Source organism: Danio rerio, chromosome 22, assembly GCF_049306965.1.
Source record: "Danio rerio strain Tuebingen ecotype United States chromosome 22, GRCz12tu, whole genome shotgun sequence".
NCBI lineage: Eukaryota > Metazoa > Chordata > Actinopteri > Cypriniformes > Danionidae > Danio > Danio rerio.
This window is the reverse complement of record NC_133197.1, coordinates 30847528-30861312: the sequence shown is the minus strand read 5'-3', so window position 1 is coordinate 30861312 and position 13785 is coordinate 30847528. Positions and strand designations below refer to the sequence as shown.

Here is a 13785-nt window from a genome sequence, read left to right as displayed (position 1 = left end):
ATACCAAAACTGAACTATATATATATATATATATATATATATATATATATATATATATATATATATATATATATATATATATATATATATATATATAGCAACATAAAGCATCAGAGTACATGGGGTAATAATGGTTGAGCAGTAATTTACCATTTATTATCACAGTAACTATCTGTAATGGGTACATAAAATAAATTACTGTAATTTATTCTTTGCACTACAAAATTTCATACAAATCCTGCTCCTTTTACTGTAAAATACTGTTTCCTTTTATTACAGCAAAACACTGGCTATTTTACAGTTATTTACTGCATAATCTACAGTAAGGGTTAACAGTGTACGTTAAAGCCTATAATCACTATAGCCTGACAGATGAACAAATAAAATTAAAACGTTATGAATAAATAGTATATCTCGTAAGATTCTGCATGATCCAATATAGTTTTATTTAATACATTTTTTTACGTTTTAATTACATTTTGGGCATGAAATCCACGCTAAATCCACCCTTCTGATGGGATTAGTTTAATCCAGGTTTTTTGGATCAAAATGATCCAGATCCTACAAAAAAGATCTGAAAAACCCAAACTATCCAAATCAAAACCAAGATTAGATTACGTGATCTAATCTGATTATGTAATCCGTTTTTTCTTTTGAAAAACCCATTTTCAAGATTTGATCCAATCCCTTATCCAAAATCCTAGTGGATTACTTTTGAAAAACCGGGCCCTGGAGGTTGTGAAATCCGGATTTGCTGCTCGGATTTGCTTTCACATGGCATTGCCATTTTCACAATTTTTTTTTAATTTATTTATGTTTTTTGCATTTGCACAGAAAATAAAAAATTTAGAACAAAATTTTAAAATGAGCAATTTCAAGCCCACATATTGTCATTGTTTAAGTATTTATGGCCAAAAACTCTAAACATGATATAAACATATCTAGATGTATTATGTTTGAATTGACCTATGCACAGTTATTCAACTTGCGAAGGGAAAAAAAACAAACGTTTTTGTGTGTGTTTGAAAAACATCTAACTGCTTATAAGGTGGCATGGAGGCTCAGTGGTTAGCACTGTTGCTGCACAGCAAGGTGGTCGCTGGCTTCCTAGCGGGACCAAGCTGGGTCACTTGGCGTTTCTTTGTGGAGTTTGCATGTTCTCTCTATGTTCATGTGGGTTTCCTCCGGGTGCTCCAGTTTCCCCCACAGTACAGGTAGGGGAAACTGAATTGAAGAAGCCACAGTCTAAATTAGCCATAGTGTATGTGTTTGAATGTGAGTGTATAGGAGTTTACTTGGTTGTGACTGGAAGGACATCTGCTGTGTAAAACATATACTGGATAAGTTAGCAGATCTTTCCGCTGTGGCAACCCCTGATTAATAAAGGGACTAAGCCGAAGGAAAATGAATGAATGAATAATTATCTATAAATCAAGTCATCAAGTAGCCATATAGATTTGCACTGCCTACCCAAATTTAGCCTTCTTTTGGCCAGACGTTTAGAGTCTATTAGACAGCATTTAAACGTCTCATTGCTTGGTGAGATGTCTGAAGAACAAATACATGTGGCAGGGAAGTGTCTGTTATTTTAAATATTCATTTTCAGAGTGGAAATGTGATGTCATTTTACAGCTTAAAATGATGTTTATCATCAGCTGTTTTGTGTTGGTGACTTTTTTGACACGTTTATTGTGTCAATATGCAGCCTCTAGTCATCTTTTTAACTGTAAGAATAGCATGACACAAGAAATGCATTGCATACTTATCATACATGACAGAAACAAGATTCACAGTACTATGTAAATATGTGCTCTCCTAGAATTGTTTTTGTCAAATAATACTCTTCACAAGAGTTCAATTAATGCATATGTTTTATTGTTTGTTTTGAGAGGAGCCACCTCCTGCTCAAGATTTCCTGCCTCAAACAGCCTGAAACGTTCCTCTCAAGACAATAACATGTAGGGTGGCTGTTCTTCAGTTCTCCAGGTTGGTGTCCTAAAATAAAAACAGCAATTAGTTTATCAAAAGTCAATCCAAATCTAATATTCTCTAAGCTAACATCCATAGTCTTGTGTTTGAATTAACCCTCCCAAAATACTCTGCTTAGGCTTCATACCTTGAACCATTCGTGGAGAAGAATCTCTTTTAATTGAATCCGCAGCTCTGGCTTTTGCTGGAGACAGCAACTAATCAACTGACAGCATTCTGTGAAAAACAGTTGAAACATCTGTTTACCTTGAACTTCACACCTCCTTTGATGTTGCATGTAAGAGTCTTTGAAATAAAGAGCTTACCATCGGACAAGCCAGCTTTGGAGAAGTTGTTCTCATTGATCATGTGCAGTTCTTGAGGGTTGGGAAAGTCCTCACACACCAATACAAACAAGAGGATGCCAAGGGACCAGACTGTTGCCGGCTTCCCATTGTATTCACCCGTTTCCTCAAACTCTGGGGGGCAGTACTCAAGGGTGCCTAAAGGTAAAAGATTTTTGCATCAATTAGCATTTGTTGCTAAAAATTCAGAATATCGTTTTTCACAGCTTAAGGGTTAATACATACCGGCAAATGTATCGTAGGGTAATTTCTTGAGAAGGTCTCCACACCCAAAGTCTATTAATTTGACTTTATGAGTCTCCTTGTTGATTAGTAGATTTTCAAGTTTGATATCGCGATGTAGAACACCATTGCGGCAGCACATGTATGCAGCTTGAGTTGCCTGCTGCATAACAACACGCGCTAAACCTTCACTTAGGGATCCTCCATAGCTTTCTGTGAAAGCATATAGGTCCTCACAGGGTGAAGGGTATTCCAACACCATTATATAATGGTCCTCCTGGTCCTGCCAGTCCAGAAGCTGGATTATTTCTGGAACGCTGGATACTCCATGGGCGAGGATGAGAAGTGCAACTTCAAGAGGAAAGGGCTCTGAATGACCCGACTACAGGAAATACATTTTTTATGATGTTTAGATAGATATATCTTTTATAGATTATGAATTGAATCATAATTTCACAAAATTTCGACAACAGTAGCTTGTCTTATGAGAAATCACTTACGATACGTATGTATTCCACATCTTCCGTCTTTGTGACAAATTTCACTGCCACCTAATAAACAAGAAATAAGCAAAGTGTATGTAAGAATGATTGTACAGCTAACATATTGTATTTGTTACTATTTATCCTATCCAGAAAAATGAAAGGCACCTTTAAGTCATCGTGTAGACGTCGCCCCTTGTACACAGTTCCAAAGGATCCTTCACCCAGCATGTCATCGATCAGATAGTGGCAAGAATTGATGACTATTAAAACAAAACCAAGGTTAAGTAATATGAAATATCAACCAGTGTAAAACAGGACAAAATGTTTTACTTAATCAGTGTACATTTTTTGAAAATGAGGTCTGAATGTTGAATAAATAAGCTTTAGTTTTACCTATTGCCAAAAATGTATAACTTAAGACTGGTTTTGTGGTCCAGGGTCACAAATGGAAACATTAAAATGGCCTGATATAGTATTGCAGGTGTGTGTGTGTGTGTGTGTGTGTGTGTGTGTGTGTGTGTGTGTGTGTGTGTGTGTGTTTAAGGGACAGTCAACTTACCCTGACTTGTCATCTTTCCATTATTCTCTATTTGTTTTGAAACAGAGGCCTGTGTGCAGACTGGAGCTTGACCACCATTGATGCTCCAGTCTGACGTTGTGTGCTGTGAAATCTGAGGGAAATTGGCACTCCCCTCGGATGCATCGGGGACTGGAATCTCAGTGGCATTGTTACAACAATCAGAAGTGGATGAGTGAAATGGAGGCTGGGTGACATCAATACTCCAGACTGACACGTTGTGTACCGGAGTCCGGGTAGCGTCAGTACTAAAATCTGATGTGATGCGTGTTGGAGTTTTGATCACATCAATGCTCCAATCTGACATGGTGTGTGCTGAAGTCTTAGTAAAATCATTGCTCCACCTTGATGTGGTGCGTGCTAGAGCCAGGCCATCACAATAGTCATGACTAAGCAATGGAGTCTGGCTGATGTCAAAGTTCCAGTTGAATGAAGTTTGAGCAGTATTGCTGCTCAGAACTGGAGAACGGAGGACATCAGGTTGAACAGTAAGATGTGTCTTTACTGTTGGATAGACTTCAGGGTCACTGGCTGAAGGTTCCTGAAGATTGAGGTCTACAGTATGAATGACCTGCTGTAGAGATCCGTCACCTGAAGAGGAGGAAGGTTGTACTTCAGGTGGTGCTGCAGTTGCCCCAATGTCCTGAGCCTCTCCATCAACCTGAAGTGTACTATTTTTTTCAGCAGCTCTCAGACAGGAGAACCACCGCCACAACTTGAACCTTCTTTTCTTTTTACGGTTGGCCTCCTTTCTCTTTTTATTTTTCCCCTCACTCGCACTATCTTCACCTACGCCAACAGGATGTTTATGAGCTTCCACCAAATTGGTGAGCTGTGGCGGTGCATCGTGATGGTAAACGTGCACACGCTCAAAATCATTGTTTGCCTTTTTGCAACGACAATTACGTTGACCCATCGCTCAACTAGTTTAACCGCAGAATGCCAAAGTCAGGGTTGCATTCGCATTCTCTTAGCTATGATGTCACCGTTTCGAACATTCACATTCAATTCTAAATGTGACGCATGCTGGGCCGTTTCTGTGGAGCGTTTCTGTGGCCATTTGAAAGTGCCATATTGTTTTTGCATAAAGTATATGCCTTATAATCAATCAATAACTGATCACACATACTCATAGCCTGTATGCAAGCGGCTGCGCGGTAAACAGGCTAAACTTGTAAAACACCAGCGTTACGCCTTAATGAAATGAATTCTGCGTCAGTTTTACAACGAACTAAAAATCGAAATTAATTAAAATAAACAGTTGTAACAATAAAAATCATTGAAAAACATTTGTTTTTCACTATTTTACTTTTTTACTATTTTACTAAAAACCTATAGAAGACGAAACCTTCAAAAACTATACAAAAATAGGTAAAAACAAATAAATAAATAAGTTCATAAATAAATTCGTAAATACCTGCATAAATAAAACAATAAATAAATAAATTGCATATTTATTTGCTTTATTTATGCAGGAATTTGTGGATTTATTTACTCATTTATTGTTATATTAGCTTTTTTATTTATTTATAGTTTTATTTATGCATTAATTTATATTTTCCTATTTATTTATGCTTTGTTTTATTTACTTATTTATTTATATATTTTCGTTTTTATCCATTTTTATTTATGCAGACATTTATTTATTTATTTGTTTATTTGCGTATTTATTTATTTTATGCCTGCATTTATGGATTTATTTACTCATTTATTTATTTGCGTATTTATTTATTAATTATTTTATTTATACAGGAATTTATAGATTTCAATGCTTATTTATGTATATATGCGCGTATTTAGTTATTCTTTTTTTTGTTTGTTTTATTTTTGCAGAAATGTAAATGTATTCTCCAATTTCTTTATATATTTGCGCATTTATTCATTTTTTATTTATGCATGAATTTATGCATTTATTTACTCTGTCTTTTATTTATTTGCGCATTTATTCATTTATTTATTTATTTTTGCCGGTTTCGTCCTTCGTATAAACTCAGCATTCTTTTGATTTTGGATGCATGCTTTTTTTTTCTATTGACATAATAATGTTGCTCCCTTTTTATTCATTCATTCTTTATTGTACTGCGTGCGTGTGTATATGTTTCACTGGTAGTGTTGAGGTTGACATTTTGTATGGGTAAATTCTTTAATGAATGTATAAATGAATGGTTTGACTCGACCCTAATAAGTATGGCTGATATTTTAATCCTCATGCTTAAAATATCATCAGTGACTTTCACTTCTATTTTTTGATAAGCTACATGTTTATATACAGTATATTGCTAAATTGTTTATGTCCATTCCCACATTGACACATTTATATTCTAGCAATCTCGTATTTTACTATTGTCTAGACAAACTTTTTTTTTTATTTATTTTTTTATTTAAACTTCAAATAACAAACAGGCATTTTCAACTTCCATTGTTAAACATATATAACATTATAACCAAGCAGCATATAATAAACAAAACAGTACAAATTAATAATAACATAAAAATAAACCTTAAATAATACAAAAGAAAATACATTACAATCAGAGGGTCAGTCCATATATGTTGACAAAAGCTTAGAGAGCTTTAAGGCACCTTTTGTTTTTACTTGTTTTATAGATTTATATGACATATTGAAATCATTTTTAAATGCTTTGAAACAAGAAGAAACTTTAACAAATCTACATTTGTGTACATAAAATTTTGCTACAATCGACATATTATTACATAGAAATTCAACTTCCTTGTTTTTCATAAAAATGCCAAATTTCACAATGTGATAGTCAAACGCAGGTGTTACATTTTTAGTTATCAACCACTAATACAATCTGTCCCAAAAGGATTTGACACTGGAACAACTATAAAAAAAGATGTTCCTGTGATTCTATATCTTTCAAGCAAAAAAATACAAGCATTACTGTCTAAATGAAATCTTATTCTAAGAAATTCGTTACATGGATAGATGTCATTAATTGTTTTGAAATGTACTTCTTTCATTTTAGGTAACAAGGGAAATGACAGGTATCTTTTTCTAATATCAATAGTGTCCGCTTTAGAAAATCTCTCAGATAAAACTATTCTTTTAACAGGAAGAGGAAAATATTATTTTGTCAGTAGTGATCTCAAGACCTTGTTGTTACATTTAATATCCCAAAATGAATAATTATTTATAAACAAATCAACTAGTGTAGGTATTACAGAGGAGTATTGCACTATACCTTTAACTAAATTTCTCAAAGCTACAGGAATAGCTTTGACAACCAAAGAGAATTCTCTATGTGCACAATTACAATTGAATTTTAACTTAAAATGATCATAGCTCAACATATTACCATAATCATCCATTAAATGAATTACATTCCAAATTCCTTTGTCAAACCAGTCTTTAAAAAATAAAGATTTCCTCTCATGTAGAATACACCTGTTATTCCAAATGATAACATTATGTGGAGTAAAATTGTGCTTGTACAACATTTTCCAATATAGTAACACTTCTGCATGAAAACCAGACAATTTAAATGGCAATTTTAGTAAGTCAAAATCACATTTTAGAAAAAAAGAAATTCCTCCCATCCTTTGAAAAATATGAAAAGGGATGCTAAACCATAAAGACGGTTCACCTTTAACAAAGCTTTGTAACCATTTTAACTTCATTACTCCATTTATAACGCCAAAATCAATAACATTCAACCCCCCTTCCTCTGATAACTTTACCAAATCATTTTTTCAAAATAAATGTTGCTTATTGTTCCAAAATAAACTCATAATGAACTCTGTTAATTTGTTTAATACATCTTTCTGTTACACCTAAGCAATATGCTGGATAGATTAATCTTGATATTGCTTCCATTTTTGTTAATAATATTCTCCCAAAAAATTAAATATTTCTTTGTAACCAGCTACTTAATGTTTTTTTATTTTTCTGTACAACAGTATGAATATTATTATTTTCCCTGTCCCTAAATTTTTTTGTAATAGTTATTTCCAAGTGTGTTATTTAGCTTTTAATTGGGATATTATACAATGAATTTTATGTATTATTGTGAAGAATTAGAATCTCACATTTTTTCAAATTTAAATGTAACCCTGAAGCATTAGAAAACAATGATATAGACTTTAAGGCAATCGGTATTTGATTAGAGTCCTTCAGAAATCAAGTTGTCAGCTAGTTGTGCAATTAACAAGGATCTACTCAGAAAATTTAATGGCTTAATATTGTCGTTATTTTTAATATACAGTGCTAATAATTCAGCAGCAAGTAAGAAAGAAGGGGGCTGACTGGATCTCTCTGTCGTATTCCCCTTCTGATATCAAATCTCTTTGTAGTACCCGATTGAAGTAAAACAGCACTTGTTATTTGTTATATTGTCAACATTGAAAGAATATTAATAAATTTTGTCCCAAACCCAAAATATTGTTGAGACTGAAAAACAAAAGGGTGCACAGCAAATTCATCAGAGTTAAATTCTTGGTGTTGAAGCCTTTGAGAGTAAAGTGTTGACGTTAAAGAGTTAGATTTTGATAAATGAATATAATAAGAGTTAAAATTGATTTTATTCAGTGCGAAATCAAGGAGTTATCTTTTCAACACTTGGTGGTGTTATTTCCAACATCCGGGAATTCATGCAGCCCCAGTCACTGAAGAATTTTCCAGACGCCATTTTCCATCTGAGGTTTAGAACAGCAACTGGTGAGTCAAACTACCTAAATGTTGGTATTTTACTGACTTTCTTTAAGGAAATACAGTTGTAAACATGTTGTTAAGTTAATAACTTTAGAATGGAGTGACAATTTTAATCTTCTGCGGTTCATTCATGGTCGTTTGTGTATCTAGCTTAACTGCATTACTATTGACTTCTTTTCAAGAATGTTTTTATATATGCTCACGCATACATAGTGCATAAAAACATCAAATGTACATGTTCAACACATTTCTGTCACGCTTAATGCCATTTTGTGCGTTGTTACCCATCTTTAAAATAAAATCGACACTTCTCCTTTAATTCCAAGCAAACTAGCGAGGGAATCCCCGGAGCCGCCTAACGTTAGCCTACTCTGCCCGGATGCTAACGGCAACAGAGGACGGTTTCCATACGCTCTGGAGAGTTTCTAAAACATATCTGGTGAGTAAATGAACATATGCTTACTTGTAAAAGGCTTCCTGACTGAAACAAATGATTGTTTGTTATTCGTGTACGTTAATTTGGTTATTTTAAACACCGCGGCCCTTTTAAACTGGTTCATTCGTGGCCGTCCATATAAGTTACCGTTAGTCCATAACTTAGACTCGTGTGATAACGTACGCTTGAATTATATTAAGTGTTCACAACCATTAAAGTCGGAATGTTAACATTAATGTCTTTAAATGACCGCGTTTGCACTTTATCAGACATTTAACGTTACAGAAGTCTCCCGGAAGTTGCGGGACTAACGTTAACGTTATCCCGCAAATGCACAGAGACTCCCAGATGCCCAAGTAGATGCCCGCAAATGAATGATAATCTCCCGGAAATCGCGCGTCTCCCGCCCGGTCATTAAACACTTTGCACACCCCTCTCCACCGCATCCCTCCCAGCTCTTCAGGTATGTCGCGCGCAAGTCACCCCCACCGCTCTTCAGGTACGTCGCGCGCAACTCATCCCATTGCTCTTTAGGTACTCATCTCTCCCGCTACCTCCTGCAAATCAACTCTGTATCCCCCAAAAATTACTTTTCCCAACTCGGGATGTCTGACGTTAGTAAGTTAGGCTATTTCCGTTGTCAGTAACATCTTAGTCAAGCTTTTTCTCCCGCATGATATTGTGCTTAAAACTATAGGCTAAACTTAGCATGTAACGTTACTGTACACAACATTTCCGTTTTATTAGTGCGTTGTAAACAGCCACCTGTCTGTAAAATTAATCAACTGATTCATATTTGAGCAGCCTAATGATGATACAGGTTTGATTTGTAGATTTATTATCAATAATCAACATCTGAATCAAAAGATATCTGAAAAAGTGTGAGGCATACTTTGTGATGTTTATCTCTCTTTTTTATCTGAAGGTTATGCATATGTGTTAGATACTAATGTGTTGTTGTTTTTTAACAGCCACAGTTCTCTGTACAATAACACAAGACCCTGTGACGGTGGCTGATTAGAGACGGATGGTGTATTTCCAGAGTTGGTGAAATGACCAAGCACACCTTCTTGGTCATATGTGGTGATAATAATGAAGGTATGTTTGATAAAGTTCTGTATTTGTTTCACAATAAGCTGAGAGGGTATTAGAGCATTAGAGAATAACAAATGACATGAAGGTGATAAGTTTTGTATTGTGGGTGAACTGTTACTTAAATAATGTTTTGCTCTTTTATTTGCACTTTTTCTCTTCTGCTTATCCTAATATTTTAGATTATATTTGGACCTGAAACATCTGCTAGACTCCAGGAAAGGTGGCGTCAATACTGGACCTGAAAGGGCCTAACAAGTTGAATCTGGTAAAGAAACACGCACGCACACGCTTACAGAAAACTGTAAGTTTATGAATATTTTTTACACTGTGGCCAATATTTTTGGGAAGTCAGCATCACTAAATGATATAAAAGATTTTAAGCTCCTCTAAATTTTGCTCCGAGTGTTGTGTTAAATTCAGGATTCTGGACAGACAGCTGCCTGTTTTTCCAGTTCTAGTCATAGTGGTTAACCTAATTGTTTTTGGAGATTCCAACAGTGATGTATGTGTTTTTTCTACTTTTCCATATCCTGTCACCTCAACCAGCTGGGAGAGTCAAGTTGTGGATCATCATGAAGATTTTCAAAAGGTAAGTTTAGATTTCTTGAATGTTTTATTTACTTTAAATGTTCTTTTAAATATATCATAGAATTTGATTGCAATTTGTTTTCAAACATTTTTCTTAGTCATGCTGGAGTCTTGAAGAGTTCTTAGATGAGCATCACCCTATATCCGTGCATCAGGAACCACCAGACGAGCGATCAGCAGCTACTACTGTACATCGTCATGGATAAAAAGGTCATCCTGTGGCTGGGAAGCACATCTTTCACAGGACATGCTTGATGAGATTTCCTAGCTCCAGTTTGTTTTCACACAAGTTTACAGCATTTATACCTTCATTTAAACTGCTGTGTTCGATATGGACGACCAAAGAAACACCAGAAGTGAAAGATTTGCACGCCAAGTTGTTTAAAATGTAATTTCAGAAGAAAACTATGCGTTCAGAAGAAAACTATTGAGTGACGATATACTGAACTTTCAAATTGCTCTGATGAAACATCAAGTTTGGACATCATATTTTGTTGATACTGTCTGTACTAATAAAACATTTAAAGCATATTTGACATTGTTGCATTTTAAAAACTGAATGAATTGTTGAAGTTGTGAATGTTTTCAAATAAAATGTTTTTATTTTGTAATTTACAGTCTATTTGACCTTTTTACCATATTTACACTCAAGAGAGTTGAATAAAATAACAATATATTACACCAGGTGGTGTTAAATATAGTTACATTTTTTAACTCTGCCCTGAGTTAAAATTAACCCTTACTTTGGTGTCAATGTGCCAACCCTTTTGAAAGTGTTGATTTAAGTCTGTTTTGAGTGGACCCCATGAGACACTTTCAAAGTGTTGAAATTAACACCCATAGAGTTGTTTTGGGTCCCCATATTTTGCTGTGTGTTCAAGTTTATCAAAAGCTTTTAGAAAATCCAGAAATAGTATTATACCATCATCCTCTATCAAATGTGAATAGTCTAATAAATCTAACAGCATGCGAATGTTATTATGTATTAGTCGATTTGGAAGAAACCCAGATTGTGTATCACTAATAATTTTACCTATACCACCTTTAAGTCTACTAGCTAATGCATGAGTGAATATTTTGTAATCAATGTTAAGTAAAGTAATTGGTCTTAAATTATCAATAAGAGTGTTGTCTTTTTTGGTTTAGGTATTAAAATAATTATAGCCTGTTTCATTGTAGTTAGTAGTGTATTACTTTCTAAACATTCTTTTAGTGCTTTAAAGAGCATTTCTCTCATATCATTCCAGAAAAAAGATAAAAGTTAGTTGCAAGTCCATCTTGACCTGGTGATTTACCTAAAGCCATTTTTTTAATAGCAGCATCAAGTTCTTCAATTTTTAAATCAGAGTCACATATCATTTTAAAATCTTCATCAATTTTAGGAATAAAATTATAGAATTTTTGAAGAAATTCTCAGAATCTTTCATGGAAAATGATGATGAATATAGGCTTTGATAAAATTTAAAAATCTCATTACTTATTTCTTTTGGATCAGTTACAATTTTATTATTTGGATTTAAGGTGGTAATTGCATTTCTGTCTACTTTTTTCTAATCTACTAAAATAAGAGCTGTTTTTTACACCAACTTCCATCCATTTTGCTCTAGATCGTATATATGCCCCTTGTGCCCTATTTAAGTAGAAATCGTCTAATTTAGTTTGTAATCTAATCATTTCCTCTTTATTAGGTTCTAATGATAAATCCTTTTTACAACAATCATTAATGTCTTTTATCAGCTGTTTTTCTAATTATTTTTGCTTATTACACAATATTTTACCATAATTAATTGAGTACATTCTCACTTTATCTCATCATTTGTCATAATTGAATATAAGATTTTTTTAACCATGTCACAAAAATATTCTTCTTTTAACAAGTTTGCATTAAAGTTCCAATATTTTTGCCTACATGTTCTTTCAGAGCCTGGGATCAGTGTGACAGTAATTACACAATGATCAGTTGTAGGAGCTGCAGAGATTTTAGCTTGCAAAACATATTTAAAAATTTCTTGGGTTACCAACCAAAAATCTATTCTTGATTTACAATTTCCATTGGGTCTAATCCATGAATATTGCCTTACTTCAGGGTTAACATGATTCCAAACGTCTATTAGCGAAGTATTAATACAAACATTTGTAATACATTCATTTCATAATGACCATATTTGTTGGAAATCTATCCATCCATTCATCAGGGACACAAATAAAGTCACCAACATATTTTCAGTTGGGAAAAATGTTTTCAACTCTCTAATAGTTTCTGAAATGCATTCAGCAATATTTTGTTTTTATATTGACCATTATATCCGTAAACATTTAGAAGAATCAGTGGAGTACCTTCAATCATCAAAACTGCAGCAATCCAGTGTCCATCCTTATCTTCTTTCACTTTAACTACTTTACCAGGACAGTTATTCAAGCATATGACTACGCCAGCAGATCTATAGTTCCATGACTAAACAGTATAGTATCACCCCATTGGTTTCTCCAGAAGGTTGAGTCCTCTGCGCTGGAATGTGTCTCTTGTAAAAATATACATTGTGCCTGTTGTGAGTCCAACAGGAGTTCAGCTCTGGCACCCCAGTCGAGCCGGAGCTGAACTCCTGTCGGACAACATCTCCAGATTACTTCGCACCATCTGACTAGCAGGTAAAAATTCACAGAACTCACATTATAGCCACCTAGACTCTTGTTCACCCCACTTAAACATCAGTAACGCATATCTGGCGAATCCTATAGAGACTGTGTCTGTTCCTCGTATTATTAGATTAAGAAATAAACGTACTGTGTGCTCCAGAAAAAATCTAGTAAGAATCAAACCAGAAAAACCAGTAGAAAGTGAAAATACAAATTTCGTAAAACTTGGTCTCCTAAACATCAGGTCACTTGCACCTAAAGCACTTATCATAAATGAAATAATAACGGAAAACAATCTTAATGCACTCTGTCTCACTGAAACCTGGCTGAAACAAAATGACTATATTAGCTTAAATGAAGCAACTCCTCCAGCATTCTTATATAAACATGAGGCTCGTCAAACTGGTCGTGGTGGTGGAGTTGCATCAATCTTTAGTGATTTCCTTAATATTAAACAGAGAAACGGACTTATGTTTAGCTCCTTTGAAGTATTATCGCTTAATGTTCAGCTTCCAGATACTATACAAAAACCTATGTTATCTCTCGCTTTAATCACCATATATAGACCACCAGGACCCTATGTCAAATTTCTAAAAGAATTTTCTGATTTTATTTCTGACTTACTAGTCAAAACTGATAAAATGCTAATTGTAGGTGACTTTAACATCCACATAGATGACGCTAATGATACATTAGGGCTCGCGTTTATGGATTTAATACACTCACTTGGGATAAAGCAA

General features: G+C 34.3%; 2 long non-coding RNA genes across 2 annotated transcripts; one reads left to right on the top strand and one right to left on the bottom strand.

Moving 5' to 3' along the window:
- Window positions 1-1853: 1853 nt before the first annotated feature.
- Window positions 1854-3720, bottom strand: LOC792857 (novel PIM family protein). Its single transcript, XR_659639.5, has 7 exons — window positions 3600-3720; window positions 3206-3300; window positions 3056-3106; window positions 2559-2937; window positions 2295-2471; window positions 2117-2205; window positions 1854-1995 (listed from the first exon to the last, which is right to left on the bottom strand). It is a non-coding gene; the product is annotated as a novel PIM family protein (long non-coding RNA).
- A 4537-nt stretch (window positions 3721-8257) lies between these two features.
- On the top strand, window positions 8258-10939 carry LOC137488967 (uncharacterized). The gene is made up of 6 exons (XR_011008279.2): window positions 8258-8295; window positions 8616-8728; window positions 9697-9823; window positions 10000-10085; window positions 10367-10409; window positions 10507-10939. It is a non-coding gene; the product is annotated as an uncharacterized lncRNA (long non-coding RNA).
- The last annotated feature ends 2846 nt before the right edge of the window (window positions 10940-13785 follow it).